The sequence below is a fragment of the Pogona vitticeps genome, chromosome 2 (genome assembly GCF_051106095.1).
Source record: "Pogona vitticeps strain Pit_001003342236 chromosome 2, PviZW2.1, whole genome shotgun sequence".
NCBI classification, from domain to species: Eukaryota; Metazoa; Chordata; class Lepidosauria; order Squamata; family Agamidae; genus Pogona; species Pogona vitticeps.
The window spans coordinates 61,012,863-61,035,805 of NC_135784.1; the positions used below are offsets into that span (position 1 = coordinate 61,012,863).

Here is a 22,943-nt window from a genome sequence, read left to right on the forward strand (position 1 = left end):
AATTCAAGCCTGTAGCATTACTGTTTGCAGAATCCATTTTAATGTCCATAAATTGCAGAAAATACAGACCTTTCTCTTTCTTTTCAGGATGAAGGAAAAGTTAACATGCCACAGAGAGTGGCAAAGGTGTATTGTGAATAAAACAGATATGTTTCACATGTACACACATCTCTGAGGTCCATGTTACATAGGGCAGATCTGGGACAAGTTCCTTTTTTGTACTGCAACTCTGAGAATCCCCTCAACCAGCACACGTATATGGCAGTTTCTTTTTCTAATTCAGGAGTACAGCGCTAGGCCTCCATCCTCGTAGAATAAAGTGTCCATTCCCATTGGAGTGCTGAGAGAAAATAGGGAATAGCAAATGAACAGGCCACCTTTCTCACACATTCCTTGAAAACACTCAAACTATCAAGAGTTATTGGAAGGAGTCCCGGCCCCTCCAAAAAAAAAAAAAAAGCCCACAAAACAGAGATAACACAGATTTCCACTATAAAACCTGCTCCCTGGAGCAATGGGATTCTGTTGAAATTCAACCTTCACAAAGTTACTACAGTGGTGCCCCGCATAGCGAGGTTAATCCGTTCCGGATTAACCCTCGCTATGCGGAATTGTCGCTAAACGGGTAGGGAAAACGTATTGAAACGCATTAAACTTAGTTTAATGCGTTCCAATACCTTGCTTACTTACCCGTTCAGCGAGGATTCCCCTTGCCAGCAGCCATTTTCGCGCCCTCGCTAAGCGAGGGCAGGGCGTGAAAACGGCTGCCAGCAGCCATTTCCGGGCTTCCGGCAGCCATTTTGGAGCCGCCGAACAGCTGTTCGGTGGCTCCAAAATGGCCGCCGCAATACCCGATCTTCGCAATGAGGGTTTTCCCCATTGCGAAGATCGGGTATGTTTCCGTATAGCGGTCCCGAAAAAGGGATCGCTATACGGAAACATCGCTATACGGTGCACTCGCTAAGCGAGGCACCACTGTATTTCACTTCAAGACATACTTTGGCATTCTTTACAAGCAGTGCTATAGTAATAAATTTGAACATGCAAGCATTTACATGCATATTTTGGATTTTCATTTTACTACAAATTTCATAAATTCTCCATTCTGCGAGCCCCACCTGTAGGACCCAAACGTTGCAGGCATCAAAATTGTGCCCACCAGGGGAGAAGGCCCAGCGAGCTTATTTCAAGCCTTGGAGAGGCATGATTTCCTGTTTGATCCACAAGCTGTCCCAGGAGTTGCTCAAAAAGTTTCTTTTTAAACAGACAGCCCTGCCTGACAAGCCTGCCAGCTTCTTTCAGGGAACTCTGAGGAAGGAGAATTATGAACACTGTAGTCCAAAAATCCAAAATGCCCAATCCCTAACATGCCTCACAACGCTCCTTATAAACAACTCCCCAATCCCAGAAATCATCTACAAATCATAACGATTATGCTGAGTCATGTAATTTTTCATTAAAGCCAGACCTTGCAACTGTTCTTTAGAGAAGAACAGTTGGACCTGGAGGCTTCTATCTCTTTGACCAACAATCTGAAGGCACGTTCAGAACAGCATAAAGAACCGCAACATGGGAGTGGTGGGGGTACATGTCGCTGCTGGAATCTTGTGTTGCCTACTCCAAGTGATACTAACTGGTAATATCTCCCAGGTAGATTTCAGAAAGAATTATTTTCCAGGCCTGTTTCAAGATGCCAGGTATCAAATCTAAGACCTTCAGCAGGGAATCATGTATAAGCTGTAGCTCTTCCGTGAAAGGAGCAAATCTGTGGTTGAAGAAAGCAAGATGAAGATACTTGATACAATCCTGTTTCCAGTTATAATGTACAGATGTAAAAGTTGGACAGCGAAAGAAGTCCACAGGTAAATGATCAATTCATTTGAAATGTATTGTTGGGGGACAGCTTGGTGGACACCCTGGACCAGAAGAAGTGGGGCTAAATCAAACCAAGCCTGAACTGTTCCTTGAAGCAGAAATGGCAAAACTGAGGCTACCGTATGGAGCATGCTCTTTCATACCTAGTTATTCAAGAGACACCCTCCATACCAGTAGTCCCCAACCTTTTCCGACCCATGGACTAGTTGGGGATGTGGGGTCCATGCACTGGGGAGCAGGGCGCACTCACGTGCATGCACGGATGGTGCAGGGCATGATTGCGGGGCACAGGGTGCGCTTACAGGGGTTGGGTGTGTGCGGGTGGGTGTGCCGTGCATGCATGGGGGTGAGTGGGAGATCTGTCTCCATGGCCCGGTCGTGCCAAGGCCACGGACTGGCATGGGCCATGGACCGGGGGTTGGGGACCCTTGCTCTATATAACCTAATGGGCAGCAAGACTACAACTCTCATGAAGCACTGAAGCAGCTTCTTTTGGCGATTGCTAATTCATAGGGTAGCCATAAGACAGAAATAATTTTACAGCACATAACAATAACAAGGTATGAACTGACTCAAGAAACTAACCTTTCTTTCTTTAAAATCAGGCCTATAAGTAGGTATCCGATCATGAGACATTAAATTACCGAGTGTTTATTCCACCTCATCTCGTTTAGGTTTTCCCCAACTCCTCATCTCCCTGACCTGTCAATTTAGTTCCCATATTTCTGAACGCCACATACTGATTAGGCCAGGTTTGCCCCACTCCTCCACCCCTGTCCCCTTTGGCTATCCATTTCATTAACAGCGAGGAGATGATAATGGGAAAGGACAATCAAAGCTGATATTAATGTAAGGGATTAACAGTATTTATATTCCTGAGCAGTGCACTCAGTGTGGAGAGCAGACTGCTGCAAATCAGCCTTCTCCAGCAGAGAGTGACTGCAGTACTGATTGCCTCTGCCATTGCCTGGAGAGCTTTTTGCTAATCAACCATTGCCTCTAATCCAAGAGTAGGATGGGGGCAGCCGAGCACCGGGGTGGGGAATGTCTGGCCTCCCAGATGCTGCGGGATTGCAACTCCCATCAGCCGGAGCCAGAACAGCCGGTGGAGAGAGATGATGGATGATGGGTATGGCAGTCCTGTGACATCTGGCAGGCTGCAAATGCCCCATCCCTGACCTAGTAGGATCAATGCACATGTAATAAAAAAAGGCAGGCAACCTGGCACCCTCCAAATGTTTTTAATTAAACTCCCATAAACCCTCGGATAGCCGCAGCATGAAGGGAAAACATTGGAGTAAAGTTTAGGGAAATGGAAGGCGGGGGGGGAACTGTTTTTCCCACCTGTCTCCTCAGCCACAGCTGTGTTGGGAGTGTGGTGCCTCGTGAAGGGTGGCGCCTATGGAGGCAACATAGCCTCCTTCCCCGATTTTTCTCCTGCTGTCATACAGCAGGTAGCAGTGACTATCCTTTTTTTGGGGGGGGGGAGGATATACTGAAACAGCAATACATCAACCTAGTGTGGTATCAAAATTGCACTAGATGAAAACAGAGGAGAGATCTTCTCCATCTTTCCTTTTAATGTCACAACCGCTCTAACACGACACAGGATTGTTACTTCTGATAACAGTAACGCACAGCTCCATTTGGGTGTGAACTGGCCATCCACACAGGCTATACAATAGGATAATTAGGAGAATCATGGCATGCTGAATCACGCCAAAAAACAGAAGCCCCTAGCCCTGTACCAGAAAGGGATGAAACAGCTTTTAAAGGAGCAGGATGGATCAATCCAAGTAGAAACACATGCAGGTGACAACATTTGGTTCAAACCAAAGGAGTTCAGGGGCTGCAACAGCTACCCAAATACCGATCTATCTACCCATCTGGACAAGTCTTTAGGCTAGTTCACAGAAAACCCCACCCACGTCGATGCATTGCGGCCATCAATGGATTTTCATTTTATACCCAGTTTCTAGTCTTCTCAAATTAGCTGGAGTCAATTAGCTGACACTGACACAGACCACTGCTGAAATGATTGTTCAAACACAATCAGCCATGCATCAATAAAAAGACTTTCTTATATGGCTAGAGGTCAGTGAAAACGATAAGACACAAATAATCATTACACTAGACATAGAAAAGCAACACTGCAGGGGATAGATCTGTTGCTGCTTAAAATGTAACAGCATTGATCCCATACCAAAAAACATACCAATGAGTACCAAGAATGGTAATCAAGCAGGACCAGTCTCAGGGCCAGGCAAATGGGGCTTTTGCTTCAGGGTGCCAAATGTTGAGGGCATAATCCTTCCCCCATTGCCCTGGCAGGTGATTTACCACCATAGGAAAGGACCAGAACTCTGGCTGGTAAGGGGCTCATTGCTATAATTACTTTTTGTATTATTTTTAAGTTACAAAATTACAAAACTAATTTGGTGATGCATTTTGCACAGGGTGCCAAAATTGCCAGTTATGACTCTTTAAACAATAAATCCTGTACATACCTACTAGAAGAAATGGCCACTATGTTCAATAGAACATGAGCCCAGAGCATGAAGAGTTATTTCTAAAAAATAATTTATTACAGTTTTTGTTCAAAGACCCTGAACTCCTTAGTTACCATTGCAGTTACACTTTTTCAGAAATCATTCTTTATTTTCTTATTTCTCAACAATAATTAAAAGATGCCTTTACTTTCTGGGGAGAAAAAGATACATTCTACAACTGCTGACTTATACTACAAAACTTTTCTTCCTCCATCTTGTTGATTGATCAGCACACGTAACAGTGTGTGAGACAATAGCACAAGCTGCAACTTGAAATGTGACGTTCCTCCTCCATCATTTAGTGAGATCACATTCCTGTAACTTCAATAGTAGTTTCTACAGTAACTAAAAGTTACACTTATATCACAAAGTGACTGTATTTCTCAGTAAGTTATCATTACAATGTAACTTATCCTCTAGTTATTGATGCATGTAATTAATGACAAATTTTAGTTGCTTGTACAGTATTTAGTTGCTTCTATGCTCTTCTTGTTTCAAGTATGTTTAGACTGAAACCTTTTAAGGCCCCTACCAAGCAATCTGAGCAACACTGTTGAATTTCTCCAATAACAAAAATTTACCAAGACCTCAGAAGATTCAATTCGGCAGAAACTAAGATGAAATGTTTGTAGACTGTATCTTCTGATTGTGGGTGGCAAGCAGCCCTTCTGTTCTGCTTTGATGCTTGATTGCCTAGAAATGTGTTAATTGTTAAAATGGATTAAGAATGAAATTTTACATGAATTCATATCAGACTGAAATATACATGAGCTTTGGAGAAGAGCATAGTATACACTGAAATTAATTAATTGATTGATTAAATGTAACTTGGCACCTTTTACCAGCAGGAAACACACTTATTAGCAATTATTTTCTAAAAAGAAAAAATGAAAAGATATTACACTTATGCTTAGTGTGATGACGATGATGATTATCATTGTTGTTGTTTTGTTATAATTAAAGTGAAGCAATGCATTAAGAATCACATCATAATTTTTAATGTGAACTCAGCGCACAGGGGAGGAAAATGTGTTTACAGCACGCACACACACACTCTCACACACACAAAAATGGCCCCCATATTGCTAATCAAGAATACTGGAGGCACTGCCAGCTTTTCACATTACCACAGTATGATATGACAGCATATAATGGATTACTCAACTGCCCGAAGCCATTGTAAGAATAAATCCCTTTTAATATTCATGCATGGTCTTTGAGAAAATAGATGTAAGTGGTTAATACTTTTGTGCAGACAAAACATTGCAGTTTATCAAAACAAAATGTGTGTTTGGAGGGGGGAAATCCCAGCATTCCTATAACTGTTTTATTCACAAAACATAAGAAATAAGGGCTAGGTGAGGAGAAATAGGAATGCTTGGCAAGGAAGAGATGGAAGGCAGAACAAAACATGTCTGTGTGTGTGTGTGTGTGTGTGTGTGTGTGTGTGTGTGCGTGTGTGTGTGTGTGTGTGTGTGTGTGTGTGTGTGTGTGTGTGTGCAAACGCCCAGGCACAGGATAGGCTCCTTGTCTGATGATGGAGTCTTTGCCCATAATAATCCACAGCCGCCGCCCCCCTCACAATGGGCTGAAGCTTGCTCTGAACTCAGCAAGGCATTCTGCCACCAATCCCTTAAGAGGGATGTTAGTCTTTAATCTGTTTTATATTGTATTTTTCACTCTTGGCACTCTTTGTGGAATTAGTGGGACTTCGCTCTAATCCAATCTTGAAGCTGTTTGCGGGCCACTCCCACTGATGCCTTGTGGCTAACCGGGCAGCATGCTTCTGCCCACCAGTACCAGAATTTGTCTGCAATGGGACTTCCGCCTCATTTGGACATCGGCAACGGGACTTAATTTTATGCAGCCACATTCAGGAGAGAGATGTTAGATGTTTGTATCATTACTCAACCCTCTGATTTGAGGAAAGTGTCATAGTTCTTGTCAAGCATTAAAAATCCATGTGTGGTAATTGTGCATGACCTTCATCCACAACCTAGATACATTCATGATTCACTTATTTTGATTGATTCCAAGCAAGGGCCTCCTAACTGTTACCGTAACTACAGAGCTTCTGTAGGATCACACATTTCCTTTGTGATGGTTCGGTGGAAAGGTTCTGCTCTTCTCCAAGATCTGACTGATTAAAGGCTGGAAGGGAATTACAAACTGTCTTCTGTTGGCTTGCTCCAACCACTCTACTATCTAAAAAAAACCTGACAGTACAAGAAGCTGCTTCAGATTCTCTGGCGAGGAGATCCTCTTCAAGGAATACAGAACTGGAGGGTAGGTGAATAAGCATCCCTTCCAGCTCAGCAAGCGCCTCTTTGCATGTCTGCTCCTGCACTGGTTAAGAAAATGACTGTGCTAAGGGGGGGAGGTTTGTTGGCTGAGAAAAACAAATGCACCATTGACCTAATATACATGTTTGTTTATTTTTCCTAATAGGATTCTGGCCTCTTGTGTCTTTCTCCCAAGGGGAGTCTTTGAGCCTCACAACAGATAGAGACCATTTTGAGTTTCAAGACAGCTGGCTATACTTTCAAAATGAAGATTCAAATTTTACAGCTTTTTATGGACTTTCTTGTTACCAGCAAGCAAGGGATCCTTACCGTGAAATCTAACACCTGATGAACCCTGTTTTAGCATCTGCATTAGCTCTGAAGACAACATGCAGCGTCCAGCCTACATGGCTTTAATCGTGACGCCTCACCCTTTCTTTTTTCTCACATCATGTCCAGCAACTTGCACAGATCATAGGAGAAACAAACCCAAAAACAAAAGTGTTGTGGTACTTTTAAAACTAGCAAATTAGCTGGACCTGAAGAAGTGGATTGCAATCCATGAAATCTCACAATCAAATAAATTTGTTAGTCTTAAAAATGCCACAACACTGTTTTTGGGTTGGGTTGGGTTTTTCTGAAGCTAACTAACCCAGCTACCTCTCTGTAAACAGAAATTGCTATTACTTTTTAGTTGGCCTAACAAAGCTATTACCATAATATGGAATTTGAAATGGGCCATGTGAGGGTTCGATTTTTTAAACATTGCTCTCCACAACAAAACTACGAGTCTCTTTCAACTTTGAACCAGGGGAAAGGTTTATTGGGGTATTCAACAGAAAGTTATTGTCCAGCTCATTGTTCTATAACTTGTCTCCTGTCACCAAAAGGTCTGACGGGGGTGCCCATGCGTCACTCAAAAATTGGTTCGAGTCATTACTGTTCCAAGGTCCTGGCCAAGCCAATAGACCCTCTTCTTTCAGAACCCCTCGGATCTCTCCATCGAGGAGGGGGGTGGTCTCAGTCGGGTCAGCCCATCTGACATTCTGGGTCGTACAGGTGGTGGTCCAGGGTCCATCTAGAATCCCCTCCTCCTCGCTTCCTCCACTCGCCATGCCAGGCCTTCCCTTTCCTCTCCCCATAATCTCCTTTTCCCCTCTCAACTTCCTCTGCCACTCTCGGGCTTCTGACTCACCCCAATATGAAGGTCTTTGTGGGATCCCCTTTCAGCAGCGGATGTCAGCCTCTTCCCTAGGTACTTGCACTCCTTCCCACTTTCCGGTCCATGCATCCTGCACCTATACCATCTCCCAACCTCCTGGTATGGGTCTTCCCTGTCCTTTATATTGGCTATCCCCATCTCAATCTCCACCCTCTTTTTCCTCCCTATTCCCACCAATTCTTCCGGGGTTTGAACAGCTACCGTTATCCTGCACAATCTTCTTTTTAAGTCCCAAGTATCAGTTCACCGTTGTTCAGTTCTTCTAGGCACGGGTACCAGTAGGGTTTGTGTCTTTGGGATAGACGGCACTCCAGCAAGAACTTCCTCCCTCTTGCCCCTGGTTTCACAGGCCAACACAAATGATAGAATGGGTTGTCTGCCCCACTGAAATTGTTGTTTCTATACTTTTTCTGTAATGCTTCCTATGACAATTGAATGTGTACCTCATCCCACAATCATGGCAGAGCTCTCACTATAGCTAAAACATTAAGGTTTCTTGCTAGTCTCAACTAGAAAGCAGATGCATTGAATCAACTACTAAATGGTAAGTCAACACATGTAATCACATTGAGTTGATGGGTCCATGTTAGTTGGGGTTAGCAATAGGATACTTGCCTACTTTTCAGTTTACTTTTTGTGTAGCTATGCAAATGCTATAATGTTTGGAAGCAGATTGCCCCAAGTTAAGAAATCACCCCAGGCGTTATCAGCAGCACATTCAGTCACACAGCTTAGTATCTGTTAGCATCTACAGTGGTTTATTAACATGGGGCAATTCACCTCCAAAAATAAAGACATTTATGCTACAGCAGTGTAACCAGGTAAAATTATCTCTGTCCCTCTAAGTTTATTATTTTATTACAACCTTGGCACATTCTACTTCCCTAGTGAGACTACATATAAGGCCATTTGAAATGCTAAATATTGTTGACTTTCAATTCCCCCCCCCCCACTATTTGATGAGTCCCATTGGTTGTACTTGCCTACAAAAGAAAAATCAACAAGAACTGAAGGAAAGGATACAAAAAATGAAACACAATGGAAATATGGCTCATCTATATGACATAAGATGTCAGGAGGGTAGCGATTGTATGATAGATGTCAGTGTGAAAGCAATCAGTACAATGTGAGTCTGTCATGGAAGGCTTAGAGGGTACACCAGACAGGACACTAGCCAAGAACTTTATAGTCTCTGTTGAATACAATTGAAAACCCTTGACTCCAGCCAGATACAGCTCAATTCAAAATTACCTAGTGATTGATCTATAGGAACACACAATCCACATAGAGTTCCTTTACCAGCATTCATCCTTTGTTAACTTTTTCACTTTTCTATTGCAAGTTCTCTGCAGGACAGGACGCTTTTATTGAGAAGATGGTGGCTGGGCTAACAAAACTCTGTAAATTGATTTATAATATTGATAGTGCTGCATAAACAAATTTAGAATGACCAACTATGAAACATGTACTTTATCTGCTTGTTGCTGCTTTTGAGAATATGTGAAGCATTCATTCAAATAAGCCTGCACACTGAAGTCATTGGTTTCACGGCTACTGTTTCCATAGGCCTAAAGCTGCCAAACATTACTTAGGAGATGGGCCTAAAATAGAATACTTATCAGCATTAACCAATTAGTCTTTATCGAAGCTATGAGCTAGCTGGCTCACAGCAGGGATCAATGCAAAGTACACACAAATCCAATAAAGGGTTCCTACCATGTCTTATTATACTTATTAGCTTTGCTCAGTTGCTGCATTTACACATGAGCTTTGTATTCATCACATCACTGACTGCTAGGATGAGCTACTCTATGCTCGTAAGGTGCACATGTGCATATGTCCTTGAGTGTTTGCATCCTAGATTTAACAACCTGCATCTGTAATTATCAGACGTCAAACCAGCTGGTTCTGGGGTACTCTTTCCCTGCCTCTATTTCTATTTTTTATTCATTCTCTAGGGATGTAAATTGTGACCTCCTTTGCCTTTGTGTTTCAAACAAGACATTTAGAAAGGAAAGCTCTTTCTACAAGATGTTAAGTTCTTTCTGTCAGCTTCCGAAAGAATTTGACCAATTGCACATTCACTACTGCCTTGTTGCATAGGTTATTAAAAAGTTAAAGCACTGAATGGGTGCGAATACACTGGATGGGTTGTTTGCATTTGTGAACAATCACCCTGTCCTTTTGCTGTTTGCTCTATGTGTGTCAAACACATGTGTTTGGCTTTACAAAAGGAAAAACTGCCACTGAAATTTTGCACAAATTGCAAAAATCACAATGGTGGAAAACATATGTGGTATCTGATGGAGCTTCTGAATCCTTGATAGTCTGCTTTAACTATAAGCAAGACTTGTTATAAGACAAAACTACTATACTATAAGACAGAACTTTTGTTGTTTAGTCCTTAAGTCATGTCCGACTCTTCATGACCAGAGCACGCCAGGCCTTCTTGTCTTCCACTGCCTCCCAGAGTTGGGTCAAATTCCTGTTGGTAGCTGCAGTGGTAGCTTCAGTGACACTGTCCAACCATCTCGTCCTCTGTCATCCCCTTCTCCTCTTGCCTTCACTCTTTCCCAAGATCAGGGTCTTTTCCAGGGAGTCTTCTCTTTTCATCAGATGGCCATCTGATAATTACAGATGGAGCCTCAGCTTCAGGATCTGTCTTTTCAGTGAACACTCAGGGCTGATTTCCTACAAAATGGATAGGTTTGTTCTCTTTGTATGCCAAATATGCCAAAATATTCCCCTTGTTCTTTCTATTCCTACATTCATATATACTAAATGAGAAGTATCCAAGAAATGCAGCATGTCCCACTCACCTGTTCCATGAAGGTGGATGGAATAAAAGTAATAAATGTGGTAATTTCACATTTGTCTGATGCTGACATGCTGCAATCGTTGTGCATCCAACTTCAACAAGGAATAGGCTTCTTCACACCTGTATAATTGTATATGTGTACCATCCTCCCAACCAATCAGGGAGCCTAGCCAATAAGGTAGAAAGGACCCTCCACATGCAACTGTAGCTGCACAAGAATCTCTTCCCATTAACCATGCACATGGCCACCAGTGGAAAATTGCCAGTAGGCATAAATTAGCCACCACCTACTGTGATCATTGAATGCAACAGTGGATTCCTTTGTCTTGTTAACCGGGTTGACCTTATACTAGGCAAGGCCAAACAGTCACAAAGTAGGTTTTTGTTGGCTTTGCACGCTCTGAGTAGACCGATAAATCTCAGTAAAATGCTACACAGGCACAGTTAAAAAGAAACATTTTTAACTGGAGAAATTTGGCAGGACTCTCAGGCCCCAGATTGCTGGCTTTTTATGTTAAGAAAGTCCCAATGGTCAGCACCAAGAGAGACGAAAAGGAGAACTTGCTTTTCCCTGACAGCTTTTGTTAAAAGAGACGACAGCCGCATCCTAGCCTGTTTTCTGCTTTGTCAGCACTGTAAACAGACTCACACTGCTTCGACACCACTCCTGACCACAGGATGCCCAGCACACAGCGGAAGAGCAAGGAAAGGAGCATGAGAGTGCTGTCAGAGTGGTCAATGAAGGGCAAGGAAAACAAGCACATAGGAAGGCGGGAGGTGCTGTATTGCCAGCCCCCCCCCCAACTAGTCTTTTTATAATGTCTTTGCTCTTTTTCCTCCTGCTTCCTTCTTTTACAGGTAGTCCATTTAAAGCCACGGGGGTTTTGTGTGTGTTTCCTTCCTGCTTTCTGGGGAGAAACAAGACAACCTTGGACAATCCATATTCCTTTGTGTGAGGTATTGAAATCCAGCAGTGGCACAAGGACAAAGAAAAGACAAATGAGCAATACAGTTTATGGCAATGTGCAATACCTGTCCGTTCCCCGCTCTGTTTACCAGGACCCAGTGATCTGTTTCTGTCAGCTAGTCTGCTGGAGTGGTTCAGTGTCCTAGACTTGAACAAGCAGAGATATAAGTTCACTCCCGTCATTGAGAGCAGTGGCCAGCACAATCTGTGTGGCTTCTCTAAGCACAGGCCACAATCCTATTGCAGTAGGGAAAAGTAAAAGGCATAGATTTCAAAGGTGAATTGCCCCTCATTAATTAATCAATGCTTGCATTCCTCAGAGCACACCAGTTGTGTAACTTGGGCTAAGATGAGGAATGCAAGTGTTTGCCACCGCAAATTATGCCGTTGTACCATTATTAAGTAATAGGAGTCTGGCCCTCTGTTTCCAACACCTTCTCTGCTAGAAATGGAACTCCTTGCTTAGGTCATACTTGCAGAAGAAGGCAATGTATTTGTGACATTCCTGACAAGAGAAGAGAATGAAGATTTGCAAAGAAAATAAGAAGGGAGAGACCCTTCTCTCAGTCCAACAAGCTGCACGGTAAGGACACAAGGATTTTTCCAATAGTAGTTTCCCAAGCAGGGGAACCCCCTTTCCACAAAAGGCTGGCCTGACGCCTTCCCTGTATTTTTTGTTGTTGCTGTCATCGAGCAAAGACCTTCCTCTTCAGACAGGGCTTTGGCAACTAGAGAAAGGGACTTTCAAGGGGGGATGCTGCGGGTTTTTTTGGACTCTTTGTGATGTTTATTTAAAACATCTTATATTGTTTCAAGGTAGTAGGGTGTGTGTGCACGTAGGTGTTTTGCATTCTTATGTGTTTAATTATAATGTGGCACCCAGTGTGGCATAGCGGATAGAGTCATAGACTAAGACTCAGGTGACCTGGGTTCAGTTCCCTGGCCCTGACATGGAAACTCCCTGGGGGCATGGAACTGATAAAACCACTCTTTAAAAACCTAACTTATTTTGAAAGCCCTATTAGAGTAGTTATAAGTTAGTGCTGACTTGACGGTACTAAAGAACAACAATTATAATTTATTCTGGTTTTCATTTTACCTTCTATAAACTATCTTGGGTCACTGCATTGGGAGAAGGGCAAGGAAGAGAGAGAAAATATGTCAACAACGTGCCACCAAATGGCAATGAAAGAAAACTGTTGAAAATTAAACATTTGCCATACTTTGTTCCATTGTATGGAGAATGGAATATCAGTAGCTGCAGCTTGTCATTTGGTAAGCATCCACCGTCGGTCCAGTCAGCTTCTACATGCAGAACAGAGGGCACGCCAGGCCAGAAACAAAGGCGAGAAGTAAACTGTAACTGTAATTGGACAAGGGAAGTTCTTAATTAATATGAGCATCTGGGTGCCGCAGTATGAGTTTCTCTCACCTTTGGGACTGTAAACGTATATAAAAGATTTAACATGTAAATCCATGTAAAAAAAGGATGAATACACAATGCACGTGGAAGCGCAGATTAATTTAACTGTGATTTGTGGGGTTTTGCGCAGCAGTGAGGTTTTTTTTTACTTTTCCACCAGCCCAGAGGGCTGCTTACTTTAACTCAATGTAGAATTGATTCATTTAAATCGATTCCCCACATGTGAACGCCTCTGTTGGCATTAATTTTTAAGTAGCCCTCCCACTGGGTAGACTCTCACTGCCACTTTCTCCCAGCTGCTAAGCCAGTCAAGGTAAGCTAGTGCTGGCATATGTAAATGCCTCTGTCAGTGTACAAAATACAGCTTGCATCTTACAGAGAAAGAGAGCACCTTACCAAACCAGTTGCCAGAACATTTGCTTCCTTTGAGCTCTACAGGATTCAGTCAAAATTTATTGCAAGTAGCTGGGGGGGGGGCAGACAACTAAATCTGTGACAAACTGAGATAGTGAGGAGGATTTTTAATGTAAAGTCATTGTCAAGTTTTTTAAAAGGAAGCAGTCTTTTTCCCATCAAAAGCTTCTACCTGTTCAGATGCATATATGAGCTCCTCCTGCTGTTGTATATGAATGTGTAACATTTACGCATCTGAGAATATTAATCAAAATACATTGAAAATTAATTTACTTCTTGCCATGCAGCTATAACAAAAGAATAGGGGCATTCAATGACAATGAGAGGCAGCATGTTTATAACCAACACAAGGGATCAATTTTGCAGAGAATGATAGCAATTCTGTGCTGTGGAGAGTCTTTGCCAATGGGTTAAGGACTTTAAGGAGCACAAAGCAAAGATGCAGGCCAACATTACAAACAGCCAATTAAAATACACTCCTTCATGGATTGCTGCCTTGTCGTGGCGAAGGGGCTTGAGTAACTCAGAGAAGCTATGGGCTATGCCGTGCAGGGACACCCAAGACGGACAGGACATAGTGGAGAGTTCCGACCAAACGCAATCCACCTGGAGTAGGAAATGGCAAGCCACTCCAATATCTTTGCCAAGAACGCCCCATGATCAGAAACAAAAGGCTAAAAGATATGACGCTGGAAGATGGGCCCCTCAGGTCGGAAGGCGTCCAACATGCTACTGAGGAAGAGCGGAGGACAAGTACAAGTAGCTCCAGAGCTAATGAAGTGGTTGGGCCAAAGCCGAAAGGACGCTCAGCTGTGGACGTGCCTGGAAGTGAAAGGAAAGTCCAATGCTGTAAAGAAAAATGCTGCATAGGAACCTGGAATGTAAGATCTATGAACCTTGGGAAGCTGGAGGTGGTCAAACAGGGGATGGCAAGAATAAACATCGACATCCTGGGCATCAGTGAACTAAAATGGACAGGAATGGGCGAATTCAGCTCAGATGATTATCATATCTACTACTGTGGGCAAGAATCCCGTAGAAGGAATGGAGTAGCCCTCATAGTCAACAAAAGAGTGGGAAAAGCTGTAATGGGATACAATCTCAAAAATGATAGAATGATGTCAATACGAATCCAAGGCAGACCATTCAACATCACAATAATCCAAGTTTATGCACCAACCAGCATTGCTGAGGAGACTGAAATTGAACAATTCTATGAAGATTTACAACACCTTCTAGAACTGACACCAAAGAAAGATGATCTTCTCATTCTAGGGGACTGGAATGCTAAAGTAGGGAGCCAAGAGATAAAAGGAACAACAGGAAAGTTTGGCCTTGGAGTTCAGAACGAAGCAGGACAAAGGCTAATAGAGTTTTGTCAAGAGAATAAGCTGGTCATCACAAACACTCTTTTCCAACAACACAAGAGGCGACTCTATACATGGAAATCACCAGATGGGCAATATTGAAATCAGATTGATTATATTCTCTGCAGCCAAAGATGGAGAAGCTCTATACAGTCAGCAAAAACAAGACCTGGAGCTGACTGTGGTTCTGATCATCAGCTTCTCATAGCAAAATTCAAGCTTAGACTGAAGAGAGTAGGAAAAACCACTGGGCCACTCAGGTATAATCTAAACCAAATCCCTTATGAATACACAGTGGAAGTAAAGAACAGATTTAAGGAACTAGATTTGGTGGACAGAGTGCCTGAAGAACTTTGGATAGAGGCTCGTAACATTGTCCAGGAGGCAGCAATGAAAACCATCCCAAAGAAAAGGAAATGCAAGAAAGCAAAGTGGCTGTCCAACGAGGCCTTAGAAATAGCAGAGAGGAGAAGGGAAGCAAAATGCAAGGAAGATAGGGAAAGTTACAGAAAATTGAATGCAGACTTCCAGAGAATAGCAAGGAGAGACAAGAGGGCCTTCTTAAATGAACAATGCAAAGAAATAGAGGAAGATAACAGAAAAGGAAAGACCAGAGATCTGTTCAGGAAAATTGGAGATATCCCGGACAACCCAGACAATGTAGTTGCTGACCTTGAGCCAGACATCGTGGAGAGCGAAGTCAAGTGGGCCTTAGAAAGCCTGGCTAACAACAAGGCCAGTGGAGGTGATGGCATTCCAGTTGAACTATTTAAAATCTTGAAAGATGATGCTGTTAAGGTGCTGCATTCAATATGCCAGCAAGTTTGGAAAACTCAACAGTGGCCAGAGAATTGGAAAAGATCAGTCTACATCCCAATACCAAAGAAGGGCAGTGCCAAAGAATGCTCCAACTACCGGACAATTGCACTCATTTCGCACGCTAGCAAGGTTATGCTCAAAATCCTGCAAGGTAGGCTTCAGCAGTATGTGGACCGAGAACTCCCAGAAGTACAAGCTGGATTCCGAAGAGGCAGAGGAACTCGAGACCAAATTGCTAACTTGCGCTGGATTATGGAGAAAGCCAGAGAGTTCCAGAAAAATATCTACTTCTGCTTCATCGACTATGCGAAAGCCTTTGACTGTGTGGACCACAGCAAACTATGGCAAGTTCTTAAAGAAATGGGAGTGCCTGACCACTTTATCTGTCTCCTGAGAAACCTATATGTGGGACAGGAAGCAACAGTTAGAACTGGTCATGGAACAACTGAGTGGTTCAAAATTGGGAAAGGAGTACGGCAAGGCTGTATATTGTCCCCCAGCTTATTTAACTTATATGCAGAATACATCATGCGGAAGGCTGGACTGGAAGAAACCCAAGCCGGAATTAAGATTGCCGGAAGAAATATCAACAACCTCCGATATGCAGATGATACCACTCTGATGGCAGAAAGTGAGGAGGAATTAAAGAACCTTGTAATGAGGGTGAAAGAGGAGAGTGCAAAAAACGGTCTGAAACTCAACATCAAAAAAACGAAGATCATGGCCACTGGTCCCATCACCTCCTGGGAAATAGAAGGGGAAGATATGGAGGCAGTGTCAAATTTTATCTTCCTGGGCTCCATGATCACTGCAGATGGAGACAGCAGCCCTGAAATTAAAAGGCGCCTTCTTCTTGGGAGGAAAGCAATGCTTGACAGCATCTTGAAAAGCAGAGACATCACCTTGCCAACAAAAGTCCGAATAGTCAAAGCTATGGTTTTTCCTGTCGTGATGTATGGAAGTGAGAGCTGGACCATAAAGAAAGCAGACCGCTGAAGAATTGATGCCTTTGAATTGTGGTGCTGGAGGAGGCTCTTGAGAATCCCCTGGACTGCAAGGAGAACAAACCTATCAGTTCTAAAGAAAATCAACCCTGAGTGCTCACTGGAAGGACAGTTCCTGAAGCTGAGGCTCCAGTACTTTGGCCATCTCATGAGAAGAGAAGACTCCTTGGAAAAAACCTTGATGTTAGGAAGGTGTGATGGCAAGAGGAGAAGGGGACGACCGAGGATGAGATGGCTGGACAGTGTCTGCGAAGCTACCAACATGAACCTGACACAACTTCGGGAGGCAGTAGAAGACAGGAGGGCCTGGCGTGCTCTGGTCCATGGGGTCACGAAGAGTTGGACACGACTAAACAACTAAATACACACACACACACAATTAAAATACAAATGTTATTTAGAAAACCCTACTCACTGGATTATCTTAAGAAGTATCTCTCAGTTTAACCTACACAGTTGTTCCAAAGATAAAATGGGGTTGAAAACCCTCTCTCCAGGCCACTTGGAGCTCCCTGGAGAAAAGAGAGAGTAGAAATGCAAAGAAGAAGAAGAAGAAGAAGAAGAAGAAGAAGAAGAAGAAGAAGAAGAAGAAGAAGAAGAAGAAGAAGAAGAAGAAGAAGAAGAAGAAGAAGAAGAAACCAACACACAAGAAGGGAGAGCACAGAGAGTGGATTAAGCCCTCCTCCCACCACCACAGCTCTCTTCTCTTTCCTGAATAGTTGCTAAGTGCAATTTTCTGAAACCCAGCATGGATATGCAATTGGATCAGGGCCAGCGTTCCTAACAATTGTGTTTTGCCTCAGAGCTATTTTCCATTTGACTTGCAGACAACAACTCACCAGAAGCCTTTCTCTGTTCCCTGACTTCACTTGTTGCTTTTGCTAGTTGCGATCCGTCTCTGCTGCCAACACAATTTTGCCCGTCACGGTCACTCTGCAGCAGCTTCTTTCTCTGCAAAGTTTTATGATAAACGTAAGTAATTATTCTAGGCTGTAAGATGGAGAAGAAAAACGCCACCCTCATACAGCTATATTGAAATGAGTTGTACCACCACCACCACCACCCCAATTTCACTACATGTACCACCCTCTTCTTCTGAGATCTGGTTGATATGCATGATCAGGTTTCAGCTGCTGATACGAGCATCATCTCTTTCATGATATGGTATTACCATTTATTTATTTATTTGTTCAACTTATATACCACTCATCTGGCCACTTTAGGCAGTTCATAACATAAAAGTAACACAAACAAAAGCATATAAAAGAACTCAATTATAAAATAAAATATAACATTTCAAGCAATATAAAATATATTCTAAAATGCCTAAACATTTAAGATGATGGTAATCAATAATATTATTGGTTGCTGGCATTAGATTCAAAGTTATTCTGTGGATAACACAGTTTGAAAGACCTGCTAGAATAAACAAGTCTTTAGTGGCTTAATAAAAATCCCCAGCGAAGGAGCCAGGCAGACAGTAGGTGGTCATTAATTCTATAGCTGAGGAATGACTCCAGAGCAGGCCTGATTTCTTGTTTTCTCTCTCCAGGCCTCTCTCTCACAAGCAGCACCCTCAGCCGCCCTACGCAATCAACCTGATAGTTTATGTTGTGCTCAGGAGCAACTCAGCAACTTGCATTTAGTGAGGTTCTCAATGTGCCATCCAAAGATCATCTGAGGAGCCCTTCCTGAAGTCAACTCTTAGGACCATTAAATCCAGAGCATAAAACATGGGGTGGAGAAAATGTGATGCTCTAGAAGTTGTTGGACTGCAGATCCCAGCATTCCTCACCACCGGCTATGCTGGCTAGGGCTGGTGGGCATTACAGTCCAGAGAGACACATACTGCCCATCCTAGTCTAACCCTTCCTACCTGTATCGCTGACTGTTGGTGTAGGGCTTCTCTTATTCCTTTACAAAAGCAAAATATATGACCATTCCATGTATGGAAGTAGCAGCATAAAAGTAGGACACTTTTTTAGGTCACATCCTTTCTTCTAGCTAGGAATAGAATCCAACTAAAATTGGGTGCAGCGTTGGGTAGATGATTCCCCCTCCACAAAGCTGATGTCTTTTAGCTTTCAAAGGAAAGGCTGGTGCTTCACCTTTTAATTGTTGCATTGACTCTGCTTTCTTGTTCAATACCCTTTCTTACCACTAAGATTGTCTAATCAAAGTTGCTTCCGTCCTCCGTCCGCCTCACCTGCCTCCGCCATTGATCCAGAATTGGAAAAGAGAAAGGGAAAGGGGTCTCTGGTAAAGAGGACACAATTAACACCCCGGCTGCTTCAATTCATGGGTGTCTTTCAACATCTCGCACCTCTCTGTGCTTGTTCGCTTTCTCTTCTCTGTTTCCTCTTTGTGCTCATGGGTTTTCTTTAAGAAAAGCCTTTGTCAGCAGCCCAGGGAGAAGATTAAAGCTCCTGTCAGAGGGAAACAGGTTGCTTTTGTGTCCAAGTCCTTATAATCCACTTTATTAAAATGTTCCCAATCTTCCTTCGAGAGAGAAGCCAGATCATACGAACATTCCCGCATCACCCCCGGCATGAAATATTTTTTTTGAATGACATCTTTACTGGAGGCTTAACAAAAAGAAGGAAAGAAATATAAGCTCTCCTAAAAACTGGGCTGCATGGGGGTGAAAACAGGCCATGAAAAAGTTGTGCTTCAAGGTCTCTGCTTCCAATCTAACCCAGAGCAAATCCCAGGTTTTTTTTTTAAAAAAAAATCACATTCAGACAGTGGAGTAAGAAATCAGGAAATCTAGAATTATTTTATTTTTCAGAAAGAAAGTTCCTTCAGCTTCAAATGCAAGTGAGCATTCTAGACTTTCCAGAGCTCCCTCCTTTCTGGATAGACTCCACAAACAAAGAGGATCAAGGATGAAAACAAAAGTAATGATACCACCACCACCACGCAAGGCCATTTGGCTTGAGTGCTAATTCACCCACCTAGAAAGAATCTTCAAAGGAGGGAAATGTCATAATTTGGAAATGTTGCCTGTTTTTTATTACAACTCCTAGAATTCTGGGAGTGGTAGTCTAAAAGGAACATTTTCCAAGTTCTGGAAATATCATATTAACATTCTCATCACAAAAATCTTTACAAACAGAGAGAGAGGGAGAGTTAAGGGAAGCTCAAGAATGTAACTGTAAGGAAGTGTTCAGTTACTGCAGCACTTGGAGCGCATGGCTCCTGTAATCCAATGCAAGCCAGTGGTGCATGTAGCATGGAACCAGAGATACAGCCAGCTCTGGCTTGGTGGAAGGATTGCTTACTTCCTGCGAAACACACATTAAGAGGGTGGAAGTGCAAAGTGGGTTATAACTGAAATATGTTCTCACACTCATGTTGGTGGCTAGGCTGCCGCGTTAGCAACGGCTGAACCCCTAACATTTCATTATGAAAACCTAGGACCGGGAAGGAGGCCCTTCTGATATCATAACCATTCTCATGTCAGAGAGGTGGTGTATTCAAGGGTTGGAAAAGGAACCAGAGCAACATCTGAGCCAGTTGATGGTAGAACCTGGCGCAAGAGCAAACTGGGCAAATGTGGCCAGAATTGTGGTTGCCAGTTGAAGTCACAGGAACTTGCTAGGCTTCTACAGATCTCCAGGCAAGAAGATCAATCTCAGGATAAGAATGGATGATGAAAAAGTTTGATTTTTAAATGTGAGATTATTTTAATGCTTGGGTATCAACTCAGCCCTTTCTCAGCTGCCACAGGGATGGGTCTTGTCATGCCACTGGAGCAAGGCAGAGAGTAGAATGTGCAAGAGGTAAGATTATGTGAGATGTAACACCCAGGCGGAAGGCTGGAAACCCTGGACACATTTTGCCACCTCAAAGCCACAAAACAAAACAAAACAAAAAACCCACAGGATTCCTTTGCCACCTTTTCTGTTTAGTTAGGTTTTACTGAGATTCTTGGCTCATTTATCCAATATCCTATGGTGCCCATTTCTATAGTCAAGGAGCCAAGAAACATTGCTAGCCCCATTCCCACCCCTTTCTCTGAGGGATAAAAAGTGCCATCTCTGTGGCATCAAAAGTACCCAGTCAGTCTCAGTTTTAAGCCCTGAAATCTGAGGGACATCTGGATGCCGCTGAGACAGCACCCAAAATCCAGGTATAACCAAGCTAAGCAGTAATATGAGAATTCAGAAATGTTTGTGTGCTCCATTTTTCCCTGAACAGAGGCAGCAAAATATGCCCAGCAGCTCCAGCGGTGGCCATAATTTCTGCTAATGCTCACAGAACCTTGTCTACAGCACCCATGACCCAAGGGAGGTGGCTCTATGCCACTATGCCACTGGTAGAATGTGTGGAAGATTAACTGTCAGTCCACCAAGAAGTTCTAGCTATCGCAGTGCTGTTGCCAGGGTCTTGTACAACAAGAAGGCCTCCGAGTCACGACACTAGTGCTCTGTTTCTTGTTGTCATCCAAATGGCATGACTGGACCAATATCACGCACTTACCTATTTTCCACCCCACCTGTCCTCTACCCATCATTTCTGGGAAGGGGAGGGGTTGTTTCTTTGCTGAAGATGTACAACCACAGCATTGCTTCATACAAGTTCATACTGAACCAGTGAGCATTGGTACCAAATCCCTGAACGGGTGAACAGCATTTAAAGCACACCGCACACCAAAATCAAAACTCCTCTTCCTCCAAGTCTCTTTACCAACATCGCCCCGCTGTGCCCCTTCCTTTTTTCCTTCCCCAGCAGTAACAGTTGGGAATGCTCAGTTCAGTCAGGAACAAACATAAATGCTTCTTCAGTCAGGAACAAACATAAATATAGTCTTCATGGCTCATGGTTCTCTAAACATCTGTACAATGAAAGCAGCAACTAGAGCCATAATCAAGAAATGTGATGTAGCTTCTGGGTTCCTGGTTCCCTAAGAGTGAGGTTGTGCATCTCTGTGTATCTTTGACATAGGGACACAATAATGACATCTGTCACGGTTCTTTGTAGTGTTTTCAAAAACTTTTGGTCTGTAACTTCTAGGATCTCCTAACCATCCTTGGCTGAGGCATTCTGGGACCAGTGATCTAAAAAAGTAACGTTTCCAAGCACTGGTATGTTTATATGCTTGTATTTCCATGCATGTCATATTTCAGTTTAGTCATTAATATTAACTTGTTCATCTTTGCAGCACCTATATAAAATGTCGGGGTTATCGACATCTTATTTTGAGCCAGAAAAAAAAACTTCAAAAGGCAGCAAAGAAATTGCAAAGGATTCAGAGAGGAGCTACCAGAATGACCAGCATTTTGCATACACTGCACGGCCAGAGAAATCAAGCCAGCCAAAAGAAAGATAAGGAACAAAAACAGTGACACTTTTCAAATATTATTCTCGGTGTGGCCACAAAGCTTGAAGTCTTATGTACTGATAGCGTCATTAAGACTCAACATGTGGTGAGTTTTCAGCATAGTAAATTTACTCTCTCTCCAATCCAATCCATCCATCCAAGACAATTAAATTAGGGCCAGATCCTCTTGAAATGCAGGCCTCGTTTAGGACTCTTGACTAGTCTTTCCTAATGGCACTGCATTGCTTTTCTTTGCAATTATTTAGTGGTGGGGAGCTTCTGTAAGCCTCTGCTAGTCTCTAGAACAAAAAAGGCAATGCTCAGAGGTTAGCACGGTTGCTTTTTGGAGTTCTAGACAGAAGAGTAATTTTTCACACTCTAAAAACCGCTCACGCAAACTGTCAACACCTACAAACACAGGAAGTCTTGAACTGATGGCCCAAAAGATGTGACGGTGGGACTTAACATGTGTGCCACTAAAATACATCATGTCTCAAACAGACAAATGTGGGGATAAGGCAAGGAGGACTTACTGGGCAGTACATTAGAATGGGGCAAAAGACACCCCACCTACCATCTGACAGGAAAGAGGATACCCTAAGATCTTCTCGGCAGGGCTTGTGAACTGGTCTGACATAAAGGAGAGACATATACACTATATTTGCCTTTGTTTACCTCCCTTGCTTGTTTGCCTCTTCCATCTGTAGATGGGAAAACCAGTCTCTCTCAAGCCTGGGGCTGTGGTTGGTTTCCACTAGTAAGATTATTTGACAGTCTTCCTCAACCTACATGAAATAAGAATGATTTTTCATAGAATCGTAGGATAATTGAGTTGGAAGGGGCCTATAAGGCCATCGAGTCCAAACCCCTGTTCAATGCA

The 22,943-nt window shown here is 43.0% G+C and overlaps 1 long non-coding RNA gene across 1 annotated transcript in view; it reads right to left on the bottom strand.

The window, feature by feature from the left end:
• Nucleotides 1-17,695, bottom strand: part of LOC144586683 (uncharacterized) — a 37,471-nt gene extending 19,776 nt beyond the window's left edge. The window contains exon 1 of the long non-coding RNA XR_013541638.1: nt 17,580-17,695. This is a non-coding gene — a long non-coding RNA (uncharacterized LOC144586683). The remainder of the gene's footprint in view (nt 1-17,579) is intronic.
• Nucleotides 17,696-22,943: the final 5,248 nt, after the last annotated feature.